At 35.1% G+C, this 19,262-nt stretch overlaps 1 protein-coding gene across 5 annotated transcripts in view; it reads right to left on the minus strand.

Moving 5' to 3' along the window:
* Dtna (dystrobrevin alpha) overlaps positions 1 to 19,262 on the minus strand; it is a 374,420-nt gene that overhangs the window by 325,752 nt on the left and 29,406 nt on the right. The gene's annotated exons all lie outside the window — the stretch shown is intronic.

Below are 19,262 nucleotides of genomic sequence, written 5' to 3' on the forward strand. Positions count from 1 at the left end.
TGACAGTCATAATCACCCTAAACCAGGCTGCCTGGCACCTCTGATTCTTGGTCCTTCATTACATTACTCGAAGGGAACTTGTAAATGTAGAATGCCTGCAATTTTTCTAAATTAACAAGTCAGTGAACTGGCATTGCCATTATAGCGCGTGACGTTTCCAGTGGACTCCTAAGAATATGCTCTTCTTTTTGTAGATTAAGAAACTAGAATCAAATTAGAAATCGACCTGGAATAAAAGCCAATAATTCTATTGTTAAGACAAAACCAATACTCATTTTAAATACTTATCTTAGTTATACAATAAAATCTATTTTAGAAATTTTCTTAGGTACAGGAATTTTAATGATTTGATTGAAAGAGGCAATTCAAAATAACTTAACACCAATTTATCAATTTATATTTGGCTTCTACTTTTTGACCTCACGAATATTCTCATAATATCCTATTTGAAGGTGTAATTAATTGCTAGTTATTTCCTGATATCCCCTTTTTTCTCCCTCCTTTCACATTAGTAGAATTTATGAGGACATACAGGTGCTCAAGCACAAAATTCAGCTTTCCTTGGAGTGAAGCATGACCAAGTAAATTCTACTAATGTGATGGGGCAGAAGCACTGTGGACCCCCATTAATGTAACTGTGTGTGCTTTCCCAATACCCTGTCTCTTCTCTCAGCTGGAAGAGGGTAAGAACACCCTTAACCCATGAGTAGATACCACATGTTAGGGATGGCAAGAGTCACCTTCCAGCCCTAGGACCACCAGATTGTTACAGGAGGAAGAGAAATAAACATCTCATTATTTTAAACTATTTTTTTTGTTGTTATAGCTAAGTCTATTCTCTAATCTGGAAAGACTGGTATAAATACTTAACACAGGAAGAATACAGTGCATTAGAATATATTACTAGACTATGCTGTATTCATGTAAAATAATATCAAATGGTAATTGAAAAATTACATTTACACATACTTTTAAGAGCATAGGAATGTAGCAGGTATATGAAAACATTTAGGACCTAGTAATATTTACAAAGAATGATCTGAAATATGTAAATGTGTTTTCAAAAATTGTCTTAAAGGAAATATGCAGGAACAATACTCAGGTTTATCTCTGGAATTAGGAATGTAAGTGCTTCCCCTTTTAGATCTTTAATACTTTTTCTGTGCCTTCCAATTTAAAAGTAAAGAACATTTAGCATTTCATAATATCAGTGATTTCTGTGAATAAGTGTTTCTTCTGTCAACTCTCCATCACAAAAGATAGATCCTCCCATGAAACTCCCATTCACATCTTCTAGTGACATTCATATTTTTAACTTAAATTAAAATATCCAATGCACTTACTTCTAATTTCTTACACTCTGAAATTTTGAGAATTTATAAGTAAATTTGAAAATTTTCTGTCAGGAACAATGTTAATGGTGGTGTAGCTTGTGTACAAATCTGGTTTCTTGTAGTTCAGACACAAATGGCGATTGAAGTAGTTAAGAATATTATCTATAATTCTTTTAGGGAAAGAATGCCATATAACATTATATTTTAGTTGGTTTAAAATCCATGTAAATGTTATAGCTGCCATTCTCAGGATGATTCACATGGTTTGTAGTTACTTCCCCAAGTTTTCCAAAGTTCTCTCTACATTCTAGACAGAACTCTTTCTTTAAAAAAGCAAACTTATAGTTTCTACCCATTTATTTGCATTTGTGTTCATCCTTCGTAAGTGAAAATTGAACATTTCAAATACAAAGCTTTCATCTTGTTATCATGTGTTTAATTTATCTCATCTCTTCCCCTCACATCTATATCATAAAACCCCAAGAGACAAGATAATAATAGGATGGAACATTTTTAAGGTACTAACACTGTTGGTAATTTTTATTTTCTATTTGGCCCTTACTCATTCAAAATGAGGTATCAAATAACTTCATTTGATCTTATCCCTGTCAAATTTTCTTTACCTAGTGCTTCTTTTTAATTATATGAATCCACATAAAGACATAGTAGAAAGGTTTTCATCCTATGTAACACCTGTTTAATTGATAGTGATTGCAGCAGATTAAGATGATTAAGGGGTTGCAGTTTTGGCACAATAAATTTATAAAATAGCATAAGTCAAGCCTTTCAGCAACACTGGCCAGAAGGCTCATCAAATAGTTTCCATAATTGATCCAGAGGTCATTTTTATTGTGGTTATAAATACTACCAAATAGAAATATTCCAGAGTAATGGGATTTATATAAATATTTTCTTCAAGTTTACTTTTGATTCATAATATGAAAATCAACAAATTTTCTTCAAATCCAATTATTTAAACATCCTCTGAATATACTCTTTTGTCTAGGAAAACAATTCAATTTCCTATCATGATAAAATATGGATATTATCTAATTTGTTCTTTTCTGTCAATTGTATATTACCAAAAAATACTACCTCTTTACTCAGCTAAATATATTAAAACTCATACCGCAATACCCTCTTCTCTGTGGTATAACAGTAATATTCCTAGTGTTCATGAAAACATGTAAAATGTTCTCTTTTGTTAAACAGTAAATGCTATGGGAGGGGAAGGGGACCCAGGTGGCATTGCTGAGGTTTAGCTTCAGTACAGAGATAACCTAAGTCCACCAGCTGCTTTTGCAATGGTGAGTGAACTGGATAAATGAAAAAATGCAGGGGCAATAAAAGAAAGAAATTCTCTTGTTCACTCTCTTGAAGTCAAACTCTGCTCTGTGAAGCCACCATAAGCTTTCATTACCAGCTATACCTCTCCAAATCCATCCTATTATATTAAGACATAATGTTAATGTAATAGACATATGTGAAATCTTGATTAAAATATGACACCATTTTTAGAAGAAAACAAAAACTAAAAACACATTCACAATTCCATCCTTCTACAAGATGAGTCATAGTTCTCTGAAATTTATCTTAATGCATTTAAACTCTGAAGTTTTAGGCACCTCAAATGTGATAAATGTAATAAAATAAAGAATGGCAATGTTCAACACACAGAGGGTAGGTCAGCAGTAAAATTAATAACCTGGAAAAATGATTCCAGCACAGTTAGAGATGGAATGGAAAATGAAGGAAAAGGATGATAAAAATTTTATATGGAGGAGGAGAGGAAGATAGATTTACTCTACACCTTATTGAAAGACTGTGAAGTTGAAAATATGTTCTCAGTTCATAAGTTATTAGAAGATTATAAATGAATTCATAACTTTAGAATCACTACAGGGAAAAAACAGAATAAGGATAAATTGGCTAATTTTACTTACTTATTTACTCATTTATTCACATTTTTTGTTTGTTTGTGCCCAGGCTGATCTTGAACTCCTGGGTTTAAGAGATACTCCTGCCTCAGCTTCCCAAAAGAGCTGGAACCACAGGTGTGTGTTACTATGCCCAGGTCACTCTGACTAACTTTAAAAATGATGAGACAAAAAAGCAACAATATGGGTGATGAATTTAAAATGTGAGGAATAAAGACAAATTGTCAACAAACACAATCTGAATAAATAAAAAATTCTCGGTCAAGATAAGTGAGTCTGTGCTGTTATATGAGTTGTGCTCAGCTACGTGGCACACAGAAATTGAAAACCTGGGATACACAAAGGTGGACAGACCACATACATGCTAGCAAATATCAGATTTGTCCACTGAAATATTAAATGGCAGGGGCCAAGTTCTCATTGAAACAAACATTGTTCAGTTGAAGCAGCTATTGGTGTTTTCTGAGCTGTCTGGGAGCTTGTGGTATTTGTCCAAGTTTGAGAGCCACTAATTTACAGATGTCCTGGGTGCTGAATCCCACTGCTCTGAATTGAAGTGGATTAGAACAAAGATCATACAATCACGATTTCTTTAAAGTGGAAACTGAGTCTTCCCTCTAATAAAACACTGCATGTTCTGAATCCAAAGGTATCCAGGATGGAGTGGATTCTGACCTCTTCTGTGATCTCAGCCTGCTTGTGTTCATTTTCTCACTGGATTTCACAACCACTAGCAACCTGTGTGTTCTAATTTCCTCATATGTAGATAGAGGAAAATAAAAGTATCTTCTATCAAGATTAAGGAGGATTAAGTTTGGTATTTTATTTAAATTCTTAGTCTAATCCCCTGGAATATGGAATATTTTATTCACTGATTTTATTTGGACAATATTTATATCACATAAAACTGAATTCCACGTGGTTTGAGACCTAAACATAAACTCATATGAGCATCATAAAATAAAACATAACTGTATGATTACAGAGTTGGGGTAGGGAAGACTGTCCTGAAAAAAGACAGTAAACCCCCAAATCTGTAAAGGTAGTGACAGACAAATTTGCTTATATATAAATGTAAAATTTTTCAGCACAAGTCACTCAAGAAAATTAAAACTAATGCTACACTGAAAGAAAATAATTCAACATAATTCAAAATAATTCAAAAAAGAAGATTTACAAAAATAAAATAGAAATGGTCAGTAAAAGTGAAAAGACTCTTAATGTCACTAGTAAATGCAATTTTAAAATAAGCTGTAACGTTTCACAAATGAGGTTGACAAAATATTAAAATGGATCAATAATATGCATTGATAGTCTAGGAAAAGAACACAGAACACTCATCTCTGATGGCAGGTTCACTTAAGAAAATCATTTTGCAGGAAAGTTTGGTCATAGCTGTGAAATTTCACTTTCAGTAAGTCATTAAAAATAGTAATGAACATGAAAAAAATTTGTCCAAGGAAAATAGATCCACAGTTTTTGTCTTTAAAAATTAGAATAAAAATAAATCAATCAATAGAGCAATAATCTTATAAATTACAAGCATATACTTATGGTTTATTAGTAAACTGTATAAAATGGGAAGGATCTGTATATTCAAATACATTTTATGTTAGAGAATTATATATGCATATATGTGTTCATAAATTCTTAGAAAAAGAAGTAGAAAAAAAATTCAAACTTTTGTTTTTTAAGAGCAATTGCTAAAGTAATAATAGAAACAATTTTACTTTATCAACTTCTGTCTCTTAAATCTTTATCATGAGGATACCTTCATGTGTTACTTACAATTAAAGTATACAATCCAGGTTTGTAGTGGGCAGGGGTAAAAAATATTTGTTTATTTGCCTGTGTGTGTGTGATGCTGTATCATAATATTAATGTCCTGACTTTTTATGCTGTCAAATATATTATGTTAAGACTTTTATACCACTATAAAAGTGAAAATATTTTAAGCAGCACAAATGATAATATTTTAAAATACTATGTTAGGTAACTGGCACTTGACATGGCATCAGATCAAATCCTTGTTCTTTTACTCTAATTGTAAGCCCTTGGGCAATATTGTAAACATCATTGCACCTCAGTTTTCTCACCTACAAAATGGGGATTGTTGTAAAAGGAAATGATTTAACATGTATAAAGCCCTTCACAGAGGTGTTAATTAAGTGTCTAGCACATAGAAAACACTATGTGTTAACAATTATTATTAACGCCAAAAGCACATATTTGTGGAAACTTCTACTTCATTCTCCCAGTAAAATCAAATATTTTCTTTTTCCACAAAATGTTTACCTTGACCCAACCATTCTATATGTCTTTTTCAATCTTTTCTTAATACATATTTTTCCTGTCCTATTGCTTTTAAACAATATTTCATAAAGAAAGTTTAGCCATGGAATTGCAAACTGAAAATTTTTTGTTGTTATTTTTATTTTAATAAGGCACATATGTAAAAGCTGAAAGACGTATACCCTCCTTTCTTTTAACCAACAAATATTTATGATATTCTAATATGTAGAACAAGGACACCACAGTTCAATGATAGAACAAATTCCTATCTACTTAGGTGGTACAAAGCAAAGCAAGCTAGTGTCAAAACTCAAGTTACATAAATATTCAGTTCAATACCATGAAAAGTACTTTAAGCTAAATGAAACTTTGATCCAATTTGAAGAAAAATACTAAATGTTTTCATGTAGTCCAGCGGTTCTCCGTGGCATAGGGCACCTCCCTTACTATGAGGAACATACAGGTCAATGATACTCCATGTTTTTGTAAGAATTTCCTCTAGTCTTGCAAGATATTTATATGCTCCTTGGGACATTCGGGTCAGTGAAATATTTGGGCACCTTTTTTCTGAAGGGACAACCCAGACTAACATAAGGTATTTTTTTCTTAGCAAAATTTGACAGACACTAAATTTTGCAGGGATATAGTTCATGGGATTTGAGAGAGGGTTTTACTTTTGCAGAAAGTTGTCTAGTCTCGTTTACCATTCTAGAAACCTGAAAATTATATTACAAGCAATAATACCAATGGAGTTATTTGAGTAATCACCACAATTCATCTATATTAACATGTGTAGCACAATCTATACTTACTGCTGTTGCATCCATGGTGAGTCTTTACCTATGTGAGAACATCTTACTATTTCATTATATTTCCTATCTAGTGAGGTCTGAACACTCACATGTTGAAATACAAATAATTTTCTTTGGATCTATTTTCTTTATGTTTCACTTAGGGATTATGTGGATGTTTTCTTTTAATTGTGTGCAAGTAGGTTATATTTTACTCAAGACAGCAGAGAGCATCATAATATATTTGTTTTGACTTTGATCGGCTTAAGAATCACAGAGTTATTCTGACCAGAGATCAGAATAGCCACTTGCCAAAATTTAACTGGCAAAGGTGATAGATGGATGTTCAGCGAGATTAGTTTTATGCCCACTCCAAAGAAATAAAGAATGAGTAATTGAAAGTTGGAAGCAAATTCAGAGTTACTTAAGGTGATCTTTTCATTTAACACATGAAGCAACTGAGAACCACATGATATGACAAATATCAGCTGCTTCTTTTTGGTTAAACATGGGTCAAATTTCAAAACCAGGGGCAACACTCTGAGTAGTATTCTGAGAATACCATGCTGTCTCCAGCAACTGAGACCTAAGTAGGTGCAATGGAGAAAGCCAAAATGGATTGGACAAGCAACTAATCCAGAAGCTTGCAGATCTTCTGGGGATTGGTTTGGTAACTGGTAATATTTTACCCTTAGCCCTTAAGGCTCACTTGTTGCCAAGAGCAAGGTGGTGAAAGAAGTTTAAGAATAAAAGCATAAAGGGAAAAATGTAAAAGTGAATTCTGGAAACACCAACATAGACTACCACAAAAATTATTTTGTTTCACTGATACAATAATCATCATTATTTTCACTTTTTAAAAACTTGTGAATAAATAGCAAAGTATATCTTGGGAGAGGCTTCAATTACTGGATGCTTCAGATTGTAGTACATGCCAACTTTTTGGATAGCACCTAACATGAGCTGTATCTTGCTTACAAATGGCTAAAATGTGAAGGAAAATATCAGTTAAAAGCACCCCTCATTGTAAGACGCCTGACACTCCACTTCCTGAAGCTGCAATGTGTACAATTTGATCATTGTTGCAACCCCAGTGCCAACACTAATTATCTCAACCTTGGAGATACTCAACTACTCACACAGGGAAAAGTGTGCGTGTGTGTGTGTGTGTGTGTGTGTGTGTGTGTGTGTGCGTGCTCGTGTGTGCATGTGTAGTGGGAGAAAGGAAAGCCATTAATCCATTCTTGGACCACTTCTAATATTCCAACGCGCCTTTGAGGGATACTATATTTTCTCCAGCACTTCTGTGTGAATATATTTAACAGATGTTATCATTCTTGATATAACGGGAAGGGAAGTGCTAACCTAATGTGATTTTCTTCTTTGCTTCTTTTACCTAAGTTATAAATTATAAGGTATCCCGAAATACATTATATTTAAAGCTTTTCTTCAGAATAAAAATAATTTCTTAAAGCACTATTTAATTCTTTTAGTAGAAGATCTTTTTTTGAAGCCCTTTCTTTCTCACATTGAGCTAAGAAAATTACAACTCAAAATCGTTTAGTTTCTAGAAGACTAATAACCTTGCAAATCTTTCTTCTTTTTAAAAAATACTTCATTTCTGAAAGCCATTCAAATTGTTCCTACAGAATACAAAAAGTCTCAACAAATATCACGAAACAAAGAAAAGCTAGTCTTGTTTTTTTTTTTGATTAATTATCATTAGATTTTCATCTGTCCATAGAGTGCTTCAGTCAACATCTGCTAAGATAATTTCTAGAACAGGATGAGAAATTTATATAATGAACTTAATTTTGTTTCTTGTAGAGTTTAGGTATACACAATTAACATGTTCAGATTTCTCTTCTTCTCTCACCATAACGATTGCCAGGTTTGTGCTTTTCCTTTGAGAAAAAGATTAAATTTTACGAAAACAAGCTCTGCAAAAAGAGTGACTAAATTACATTTTAATACAAGTCTTCATGATTTTCCAATTAAGAGTATACTAAAAGGTTGTTTTAGCTATTTGTTATGGTTTGGGTCTAGATGTCCCCTCAAAGCCTCATTTGGTAAGAGGTGGCTGGATCTGGAATGTGTGATGCTAGGATTCGGGGCAGGTGATTACTAAACCACTATACCTGAGTGGTTTCGCACTCTCTTGTTGCCCTTGCTACCATGTGCACACCATGTTGTTTCTCATCTGCGTTGCCTCTGCCACCTTGCCTTGGAGCTGGCTGATTAGAGACTAAAACCTCCATGAATTGGAAGCCAAATAAACCCCTTCCCCTTTAACTTTGGGTGTCAGGTATTTTGTCTCAGCAATGAGAGCAAAGTAACTAACACACCATTCTTATTGTGTGGATATTTGCTCTCTAGTCCAAGTTAGAGACATTTGAGAGCCACTAGCTACAGTTAGCAGAGGTTAATCACTGATACTTGGTGTGGAAGGCAGCAGACATGGGGCTTTACACTTAGCAGGATCATCATCTCCCACTCTGCATTGTGATCAATGAGGATGTGAGTCTATTTTTGAAAGCTGGATTTTGGGAAACCCAGAATCTATCATTTTGCTCATCTCCTAAAAATCTTCTAATTTATTTCTCCTATGTAAGTGTCCTGCATTCCTGCTTTATGAGAGGAATACTACCATGTGTAGAGTAGTGAAGGCCTTAGCCCCTGGATTATTCTGTGTGGGTTTTAATCCTGGCTCCAGCACTAGTAGCTGTGTGAACTTGGCCAAATTATACAGCCTCTATTGACCCCCATTCTTTCATCCTAAAACAAGGATAATTATGATGATCGATTTATTTTATTTTTTAAAGATTAAATGAGTTTATATAGGTATAAAGCATTTAAAAGGTACTTGGCATGTGTTAAAGGCAAATAAGGAGCAATTTTTCTGGTGGGTAAATTCTATTGCTTCTTTGATTTTACTTTCTGTAAGCGGTAGTGACTTAATACTGTAGTAGCCATTGATACAGTAAATCACAAACTTACCATATCCAAAACAGTTCATGCCATCTCCCTCCACTATGTATCTCTCCCAAATAGGCTCCTCTTATTCTCTTTCTTACCTATTCTCCAGTTACAGTTCCCAGTTGTGTACATTTCATTCATTCCACCCACTCTCCTTTAGTCTCAAACCCAGGAAATCAAATCTTATTCAAATTCCATATTGGTTCAGGCTCTTCTTCCTTCCTCTTGGGAGAGCTGCAAAAACTCTCCCTGGGTCCAAACTATGATTCTCCACCTCTCCACTTTCCTTTCTATCCTCTGTACTCTAATCCAGTTTCTCTTTAGGAAATGGACAAATGAGGAGTCTATTTGAAAATAGTGTGCTACAGGCTATTGTTGTTGATGTATATAAGGTTCTGAAATGAGGGAAAGGGGACTAATGGGCTAGAAGCAGGAGTATAAAAACAAAGCCTTCCTTTCTAGGTGTGTTATGGCTGTGTCTACATGTTCCCCCAAAGCCTTGTGCAGTCATCGGTCAGGCGTTTTCAGAGGCGGCTGAATCTAGAGTGTGTGATGGATTCAGGGTGCAATGCTAGGCCCAAGGACACTAGGGTTAAGGGTGTGAGTGCCACCTGCTCTAAGTAGTCTGGATAAGATAAATGGGGCAGAAAGAGCAGTGGTTGTCCTTTGTTGCTCTTGCTGTCTTCTGTGTGAACTGTTTCTCCTCTGCTTTGGCCCTCTGCCATGTGCTACTCTGACTTGAAGCCAGCCCCAGCCGAGGACAGACTGAAATCTCTCTGAACTGTAATCCAAATAAACTTTTCCTCCCTTAACTGTGGTTGTCAGATATTTTGTCTCAGCAATGAGAGAAGAGTAACTAAGAGAAAGCATTAATCAATTAAAGCAATCAAACAAAACAAAAACAAGTATTTAAGAAAATATCCAGCTTCAGTAAATTCCCATTGAATGTGGTAGATTCCAAATCTTGTAGTTGGAATGAGTGACTCAACTTCTCCAGAAAGTGGCCCAACCTGAGCCTTGCAGTAGCTTTCTACCCTCCACAATCTGGCCAATTTGTATTTTGTAGTTCTTCAAAAGATCCCAACCACCAGAGCTTTCTTTTTTCCATTCATTTGCTCATCTACTGTCCTGGGCCTAGAGCAGCTTCCTCCCCTTTACCACTTTTCAAGTAACAGCTTTGGAGGAACACAGATCCAGTGCCTGTCCCATTCATCTTTGCTTTCCCCAGAGAGGCTTTTACAATACCAGCATCTAGGAGGTGCTCAGGAAACTCTGAATTAAATTAAATTAAATGATGGAGAAGACATATTCATTCTTCCTGATCTTTGGGCACTTCCCTGAAAGGCCCTGCAATCCAAGGATTTAACCTTTTGGCTGAAGACTTTCACAGTTTTCTAGTCTCTGAGGAATTTTTAACAGGAAAAGGGAAAAAAAACCCTCCACTTGATTATTAAAGACTGTGGGTATTATTTTGTAGGAATTTTTAGATGTTCTTAAAATTCTTGAAACCTCAAATCAGAAATGATTTAAAATTCTTACCTGATTGAACAGAGAACAATGAATGAATTGCTACAAAAAAACCAGACTGAAACCAAGAGAGGTTTCAAAGTGTCTTGTACTTTCTGTCTACAGAATCTTAATTATTACATATTTTGTGTTTACATATTACAGAGTTGAATAATTTATACAGGAAATAGCCCAATGAATGAAGCGAGATTTTAAAAAGAGAGGAGAATTCTAAACTGTATAAGGGATGTGAAATGTAAGACAAAATGAGAGTAAAATACTTTTGATATCATTTACTTATAGCATACAATAATTTTAAATTTTTAAAGAAAATTTAGTTTACTCATCATATCTTCAAAATGCTAATGTGACAGGAAGTTATGAATAACACAGTTATGGATGTTTCTACCAGAGAGATAAAGAAACAATGTCTAGCTTAAAGTCACACAGCTGGCTGGCTAGTGACAGTGAGGCTAGAATCCACATCTGCTGACCATCAGTCTTTCATTCATCTCTCTGGATCCTGAAGCATCCAACAAAACCTCATGGCTTACACTTAGGGTCAAACACAGAATTTATTTCTAGCAGAACTCTGTTTCCCATGTATGTGTCCTCATTTCTAACACTGTGTTCCCATTCAGACCTACAAGACTGTGTAATCACCTCGAACCTCATATCAGTGGTTTCCCAGAAAAAATTAATTCCTTAAATTTCAGCTATTGTATGATCACACAGAATATTCAATCTGATGCTCGGGGAGGAGGTGGAGGTGGAGGGAATAGAGACAGGGAACTTCCTATTTATTAGAATGCATTGTTTGCTAATTTTTTTTTGGTAACAATGACAAAGTACTTTTGCTTCATACTTTGTGATCTGGACTTCTAGAAAGAGCACTGTGGTTAATTAAGAACTTGGGCATCGAATCAGACAATTTGGGTTTGAATTATGACTAGTATGATTTCAAATAGACTTCTCTAAAAGGTAAAATTGGAATAAAAGCAGTTTTTATAAAATATTAAATGGATTAAATGATATAATATGTGTAAAAGTACTTAGTGTAGATTTGGGGACTTAGTAAGGTCCAGGCAATTTAACTATTATTTTTAGCAATGTTATGGAATTATTAATTTTGCTTGTCCATATATGATAACATAGCAAATAGACAAATGAGTTTGTGAAGGGGCAGAGATAGGGTAACTGAAGAAAAGGAGGAATATTTGGAAGAAGAAATGAGAAGTATGTTGGAGAAAGATTTTGGAGTGATGAGTACATCACAATTTCCTGATTTCATTTTTCTTGAAGGAGAAAGAAAACAACTAAAGAAAATGTCAGAGAGCTCTAGAATGGGTAAGAGTAAAGGGACCATTTAAAAGCCTTAATGTTTTTGTTAAACTTTCTAGTTAGGATAAATTAGCCTTGAGAGAAATGTTTGTGTCCTCATTTTGAGAGTCAGCCTTGACCAACCATAGCGGGGGCTACGCTGCCTGGGCAGATAGGGCCAGGCTACCCAGCTTCCTCTTCTGTGGTCATGAGCAGGAGTGTAAAATGCTACCACCACACACATTTCTTCAAGAGTGAAGTGGTGTAGAGTGGTCTACACAGCTCTTAGCTTTATTAATAATTTCATAGAATGAAGAGAACATGCCACCTTTTCTACTCAGAGAAGCCGGGAAAGCACCTCATCATCATATTTATTAAAAACATTTCATGATTATCAAAACTTTGGCTAAGAAACTGACTACTTTCTGAAACATAACTTCTCAGTCCACTTTTCTAAATACTGAGATCTACTTTGGATTAAACAAGACTTTCAGAAAATCGTAGATTTACATTGAATCACACTGGTATCTTACAAAGTAGTTTTTATTAAAGCACAATTTGGCATTATAACACCAGCATACATTAAGACAGACCCAAAAGAAAAAACCTATGAAATATGTCACTGTAGGAAAAAACCCTGAAGCTTCTATTGTCAGTATACAATGACCACTTTGTGACTTCCAGGGGGAAAATGTCCTTATCATTTCCGAGTCAGTAGCAGTTAGTCTTCTGCTAAGCAACTGGTTTCTCACGGACACTGTGAATGATATAATTCATTATGTGTAGTTGATGCACTGGATTCTGGAAAGCTTGAGTCGAATTTTGATGTGACCCCCAAAATACATATATAAAACTTTGAGACATACGTTGTGTTCTTTGCTTTTAGTTGATTTTTCTACCATTATATTCTCCCACCTTATATTTCTCATATTAAAATGCATTGTATGCCAAATTTAGTCATATGCTATGATGTCATGAGTGAATGGATGGAGTAATGCTGATGATAAAAAAAGTTAAGCAATAATAGTTTACAGGGTACAGAACAAAAGGCATTTGAGTCTATATAAACATTTAGGGTTTTAAAACTCAAAAGACACAAATTCTAGAACCAGGCATTCCTAGTGTGGTTCCAGTTGCTTTGATATGTTGGAGTCAATGTCCCACAGATCTCTCAGGTCTTTTCCTACGGTGTCATAATGGCTGCTGCAGTTCCACTAACTCTGCTGTTGGTCAAAGCAAATGAAAGAAATGGGAGCAAAGGTAGAGCTGATCTACAATTCAGTGGCTAACCCAGTGCCACATCACCACTCCTACTGCCCAGGAGACTATAAAGCATGATCTGTAGCATTTATAGAGCAGGGGCAGGTCAGTGAGCAGGGCTGGTATTAGGTGTTAGGTGTGATAACATTAGTTGTACCACATCCATGGGGATGTGGCAAACTTTCAGCCTACAGTTTAAGTTTGAATCATAGTCTCTTCTATTTTCTTTCTTTCCTTTTTTGGTACTGGGGATCGAACTCAGGACCTTGTGCTTGCGAGGCAGGGGGCAGAAGCACTGAGCTAAATCCCTGGCCTGTCTCTTCTATTTCCTAATTTAGGAAAATATAGGCTCATGTTTAAAAACAGAAGCACTTACATAGTCAGTTGGAAGTTCGGTCTAGGGGTAAAATAAAGCCTAATAATGGAAAGGCATGTTTTTCCTAGACAGCTTAGCAGGCTCTCAAGCCCAGAAGATTGATCTTATGATGAAAGAGGACACAGTGCTTTGTGTCTGAGTAGTACTTTTCTTTTAGAAAGCATTTCAACCTGAAACGCAGTTATCCAAAGTATAACTCTTCATTTCTTTAGCTTTATTCAAATCAGAAAGAATATATGAATATATTTATTACAGAAGGTGAAACTAATAGGGCTCTACTTCCATGACTTCTGTTGTTACTACAATGGTCATGTGGTGGTCTGTGGCTACACCCTGTGGTATGAGCAGATATGAGTAACACATGGCTCTGTCTTTTTGGAGAAGGCACTACCAGCCAGAGTGGCAATTGTAGAAAAATTTTAAACACTATTTTAAATGTGACCATCTTTCATGAATAAACTTCACCCTATGTAGTTAACATTCTTCAGTTCAAGTAACTTTGACAATCAATTCTAATAGATCTGGCAGAAGTTCCCTGGGCTCAGTCAATTGTCTAATTTCAAGGTCTTGTACCATCAGAATAGTTGTAGAGGAAATCCAGGTCTTAAGGGCATGTTTTTCTAGCAACAATGTGTTAGAAACAGATGGGATTTTGACAGAAGCATGGAGATTCTAACTAATTAAAACAGAAAATAAAATGAAATAATAAAGCAACCACAATAGCAGGTATATTAATATTCATGTGTACTCCAAAATGAGAAACACTCATGTTTACAATCCTCTGCTAAAGGCGGGGCATAAAAGCACTTTACATGGATAAGAGATTCAAGTACCTTCACTTTAATAAAGAATTCACAAAGAATTTCCTCAAATAGGTGGTTTTGTTGAGCTTGCCATAAGTTCAAGCAAAGCTTGGAATTTTGTTTAACTGCAGTATTTGCACTCATTTATCATGGTTTAGTGGTCTAAGTAATAGTTTAATAACTGAAAATAGCGAGTTCCAATTTCTGTCTTGCCAATGATTTTCTCTGATCTTGGACTAGGCATTTGTCTTTATGAAATTGCTTCTCTGGGCCTTTATTTTTGCTCTGTAAAATAAAAATAACTTAAAAATGATAGCTCACATACACAAGTAACAAACTTGAAGAATTTAAGCTAGTAACAATGTGTCTTCACTAATCTCTTAACATATTTTGGAACTTAAAATACAGATTTAGTCAGCCACTTAAATGATTTCGCCTCTTTTGTAGGAATCACAGGGCCTTGAATAAAAACAAAATGAAACATTGTCTTGTTTTGCTGAGGTTTCTGTCTATATCTAGTATGTCTACTACCAAAATGCTAATTTTTATTAACTTCTAGTAGCATCTGGTAAATCATGAAAAATATCTTTTTTTGTATCGGACTAAAAAGGAAGATTAAAAATCCATTTCTTGATGGGTAGACAGTTCTCTTTGGTTTGTGGGAGGTATAACTTGATATACAAGGGTTTGACTGAATGACCTTTTGAGAGCCCGTCTAATCTGTCTTTCTGCTGAATTTCTTTATCAGAAAGATCTCACTAGATCCAAGTGGCAACATTCCCATCCATTCCCATAGGTCTGTGTGTTTGCACATGAGGTAAAGGATATTTAAGGAGTTGTAGAAAGGACAGGTGCAGAGAGATGAAAGAGGAAAAAATGATGGTCAAACACACACAAAAAAATAGGAAGCTTGAAAAAAAGAGTATGAAAAGTAAGTAGAGCCTTTCATAATGCTCTGGTTGAGATTTCACTGTCTGGTCCATTTTAGCAGAACCGACAAGTTATCCCAGCATTGAAAATTCTTCCCTGTGCTTCTTACAGATGAAAGCCAAATACACTTGTGAAATGATAAATTCCAACTTCAAATTTAAGAAAAAGTAGACCAAGGGAAAGAAACTGCCTCCATAAAATGGCCTGTTTTCTCTTGCTAGGTGAGGAAACATCATTATTCAAACTTCAACATTCAAATTTCAAGAATGGGAAAAAGAAAAAAGCCAGATGTGATGGTGTATGCCTGAAGTCCCACCATTTGGCAGGCTGAGGCAGGAGGATCATGAGTTTCAGGCCACCCTGGGTTACACAATGAATTGAAGACACACACACACAAATGGGGAAAAATAGAATCACGCACTCTTTTTTATTTTATGTGAAAATAAAACAAAATTTCATAACATAAGAGAATAAGAACAATTAATACACTGTGTATCATTATCTTCAAAGTAGTTACTCAGAATATAAGACAGATTTAAAAGATTCTCTCTTACAAAAGAGAAACAAATAATAGAAACAGGTCTGAGTTTTATCCTGAAGATACTAAGATATTTTTTGGATAGGATTGACTCAAGTCTATGAAATATAGTTCCAAAAAAACTATAGTTTTATATTTTCCAATATTAGAATTAATATCCCATGATGTAAGTATAAGATATGGCGGTTTTGACAGTTTTTGTTATTGATTGAGTCTAATAATAACAATAGTTTGGTATACCCACCGTAGCTCTTGATGTAACTGCCATTATTCCATTGTTATGTAGCTGCGTTATGCCATTATTTTCACAGATACAAAATTTTAATCAGTTAATCTTAGCCTACAGAGTGAAAAGGTGGCACATTAAGAATACAAAAGTTACTAAGTCATAACTATTGCTCTTTAAGTCTTCTACTTCTTTTATGTAAAACAAAGTATTATGAAATTGTGCTTACCATTCAAGAGTCTAGCCACAAATGCTGTTGTGATAAAAAAGTAATACTAACCTATTTTCAGGCAGGGTAAATACATGAACATGAAAATAAATGCATAGGCAATTTAGAACTCCCAGAAGAGCCTAGTCAATATATTTACTTTTTGCTTCCACTGCCCAAACAGAATTCCATAGGAGCTATTACAGATTACATTCACTTTGGATTTCCATCAAACCTATTGGCTCTGTCTGGATCAATGCATCTGTGTTGAGTAATTATTTATTTCTATGTCTAACACTCAGCATCAAAGGAGCAGACTTTTTGAATAGTAGAACTGCCTCCTGTGAAATAATATGATTGCTGAATATGCTCTCCTTTAGCAAGTGATCTGCAGGACGAAGAAGAAACTTTGGTCTCACAATGTTTTTTTAAGACTTATGAAGGAAAGGCTTAAACATTCCTTCAAGCAGGGTAAAGATGGATAACATTCAGAATAGTAAAAAATAGGAAGTGGTAAAGGCTGAGAATCAGTCATAGGGAGCTGACAAAACAGTAAGAGTGCAAAAGGCAGGATTAAAGCTGGGAAAAGATAGAAAGTGTGAGGAAGCAGGGTACAAGATGGAAGAGAGACAGAGGAGTGGAGAAAGGAGATGTGACATAGAAATCACACCTCTGCCCTGGTTGTTCAGCATATTTTGCCAAGTTCGGGGGTCCAGAAACAAATGCTGCGATCTGCATGAGCCACTGGACCCCTGATGCCCTGGGGAGTGGAATACTTACTCTGAGTTTCTCATGTTCTCTGGGGAGTCCTGCAGACTCAGCACAGTCCAGCACCAAAGAACTCCATCTCGGTACCCAAAAGAACAGCTGCCTCCACATGTACTATGAAGCTAACATCAAATCTGATTTCTTTCAAAAATTTATCACTTTGGATATATTTACAATTGTATCCCTTTTTAAGACCTCAGGGTAGAGTTAGTGAGTTAATGAATTTCCACCTGATCTTTGCTGAGTTTATCTTTGATGTTCAACATCAGCACGTCCCAAAATAACTGGAGTCTTATGTACTCCAAACAGTGGTTAAAGTTAGTCCTTTATTGGACACAATGACCAGGCTGTCACATCTTCCTGAAATGTTTTTCTTTTAGATTATGAGAAATGTATAAATCTTTAAAAAATTCTTTTCATGTCTCTACAAACTTTTAAAGATTCTGCAAGCCACAGGCAACAGTAAAGGCCCACTATCTTTGTATAGCAGAGCACCAGCCACCAGACAAAATAGTGTTCTCTGTTCAAATCCAGTAATGGATATCAATTCCTCAAAAAATATTTTGGAATTTAACTTGCTGTTATCTTTCCAAACAGGCTATTTATAATAGAAGTTAATGGTATCCTAACCAGCTTTATGAAGAGAGTAGTTTTCTGGTTTTCTTTAAGTAAACTGACTTTCAAAAGAGTTTTGATTGGTTCCCAAGACTGGAAAACTGCATTATCAGCCTCCCGTCCAAAAGGAAAATCTGTATTTTGTAATGGTCAATGTAAACAGTAATGGTAGCACGTTGTTTGCAGCATGTCAAAAAGAAGAACATAGTATTTCCTATTGAGAAAAAATACAGGTATGCAAAGTATTAGAAAAAGAAAATTTATAGTTTTTTTCAAGGACATTTTCATTCAAAGAGTCTCCAGGGAAAAACAGTTTACTGGAGTTCTACTTAGTGCTGCTATTTTGCACAGAGTTCCACTATTTGCATTTGTAAAACAAAAACAAGCAAACAAAACACCATATGGTTCAACTTACAGTTCTTTAGAGCAGTGATATTGCTTTAATATCTCTAAGAGGAATGTATAAAAATTACAGTATACCAAGATCAGAAACAACTGTCCTCACGATTATTCAAAAAGTTAACAACTGCTAAGCATCACAGTGATTTACTTCAAGCCCTAGAAGATTCTACTGATGTCAAAAATGTAAATAAAAGTTCACCATCAGCCTCTAAGGACTGATTTGGCGGTCAGTGTCCAAAATATTTGAAACTCCTGAATCTCCATTGCCACTTTTAATTAGTAAACTAAAACAAATAGAAAGCAAGGCTGAAAAGACTATGACTATTTAGAAGCCATCATCAGATGGCTTCTCATTCTATAATAGCCTATGGACTAAAATTAGCATGATAAATGGCAAATGAACTTGAAGCCTGAGCTGGGTCATTTTCCTGGCATGATCCTTACTTTCCTCAACTGCAAAGTGAGACTCACAGCCCTGCCCTGCCCATTTACAAGGTTATTTTGAAGCTCCAAGGAGACAATGTATGTGAAAACTGTGTAGGAGTGTAAGGGGCTACATCGAGGTAAAGAATTATTATAAAATAGCCATGAATATGATGTAAAGTCTGTGAGAGATGTTCTTTTCAAATTTAGATGGATATATTGCTTATACATTATCTAAGGTGATTTGCATATTTTAAGTTGTAATTTTCTCTTTTTCAAGCTTTCCGCTTGAACAAAAGGCACTACCATATACTATTAAAGTAGACTTTTAATGTGTAAATTTTTTTGCTTATGCTGGAAGCTGAGTCCTCCCTCGCTTCACAGTGTCACCTTCTGAAGTTAGGAGGAAAATAAATCAAAGTTTGCTTTTATTGTATTAAAACAAATTAAAAGGAGAAACACAGTTTGGGAAACTTATTCTAATAGTATTTTCATATAATGAGTGTGTTGATAAAAATAATTGTTGCCTGGAGTGATTCTCCTACATCTATGGTCTG

This window comes from Heterocephalus glaber, unplaced genomic scaffold, assembly GCF_053883595.1.
Source record: "Heterocephalus glaber isolate CG9 unplaced genomic scaffold, H.glaber_assembly_v1.0 deba00000331, whole genome shotgun sequence".
NCBI lineage: Eukaryota > Metazoa > Chordata > Mammalia > Rodentia > Bathyergidae > Heterocephalus > Heterocephalus glaber.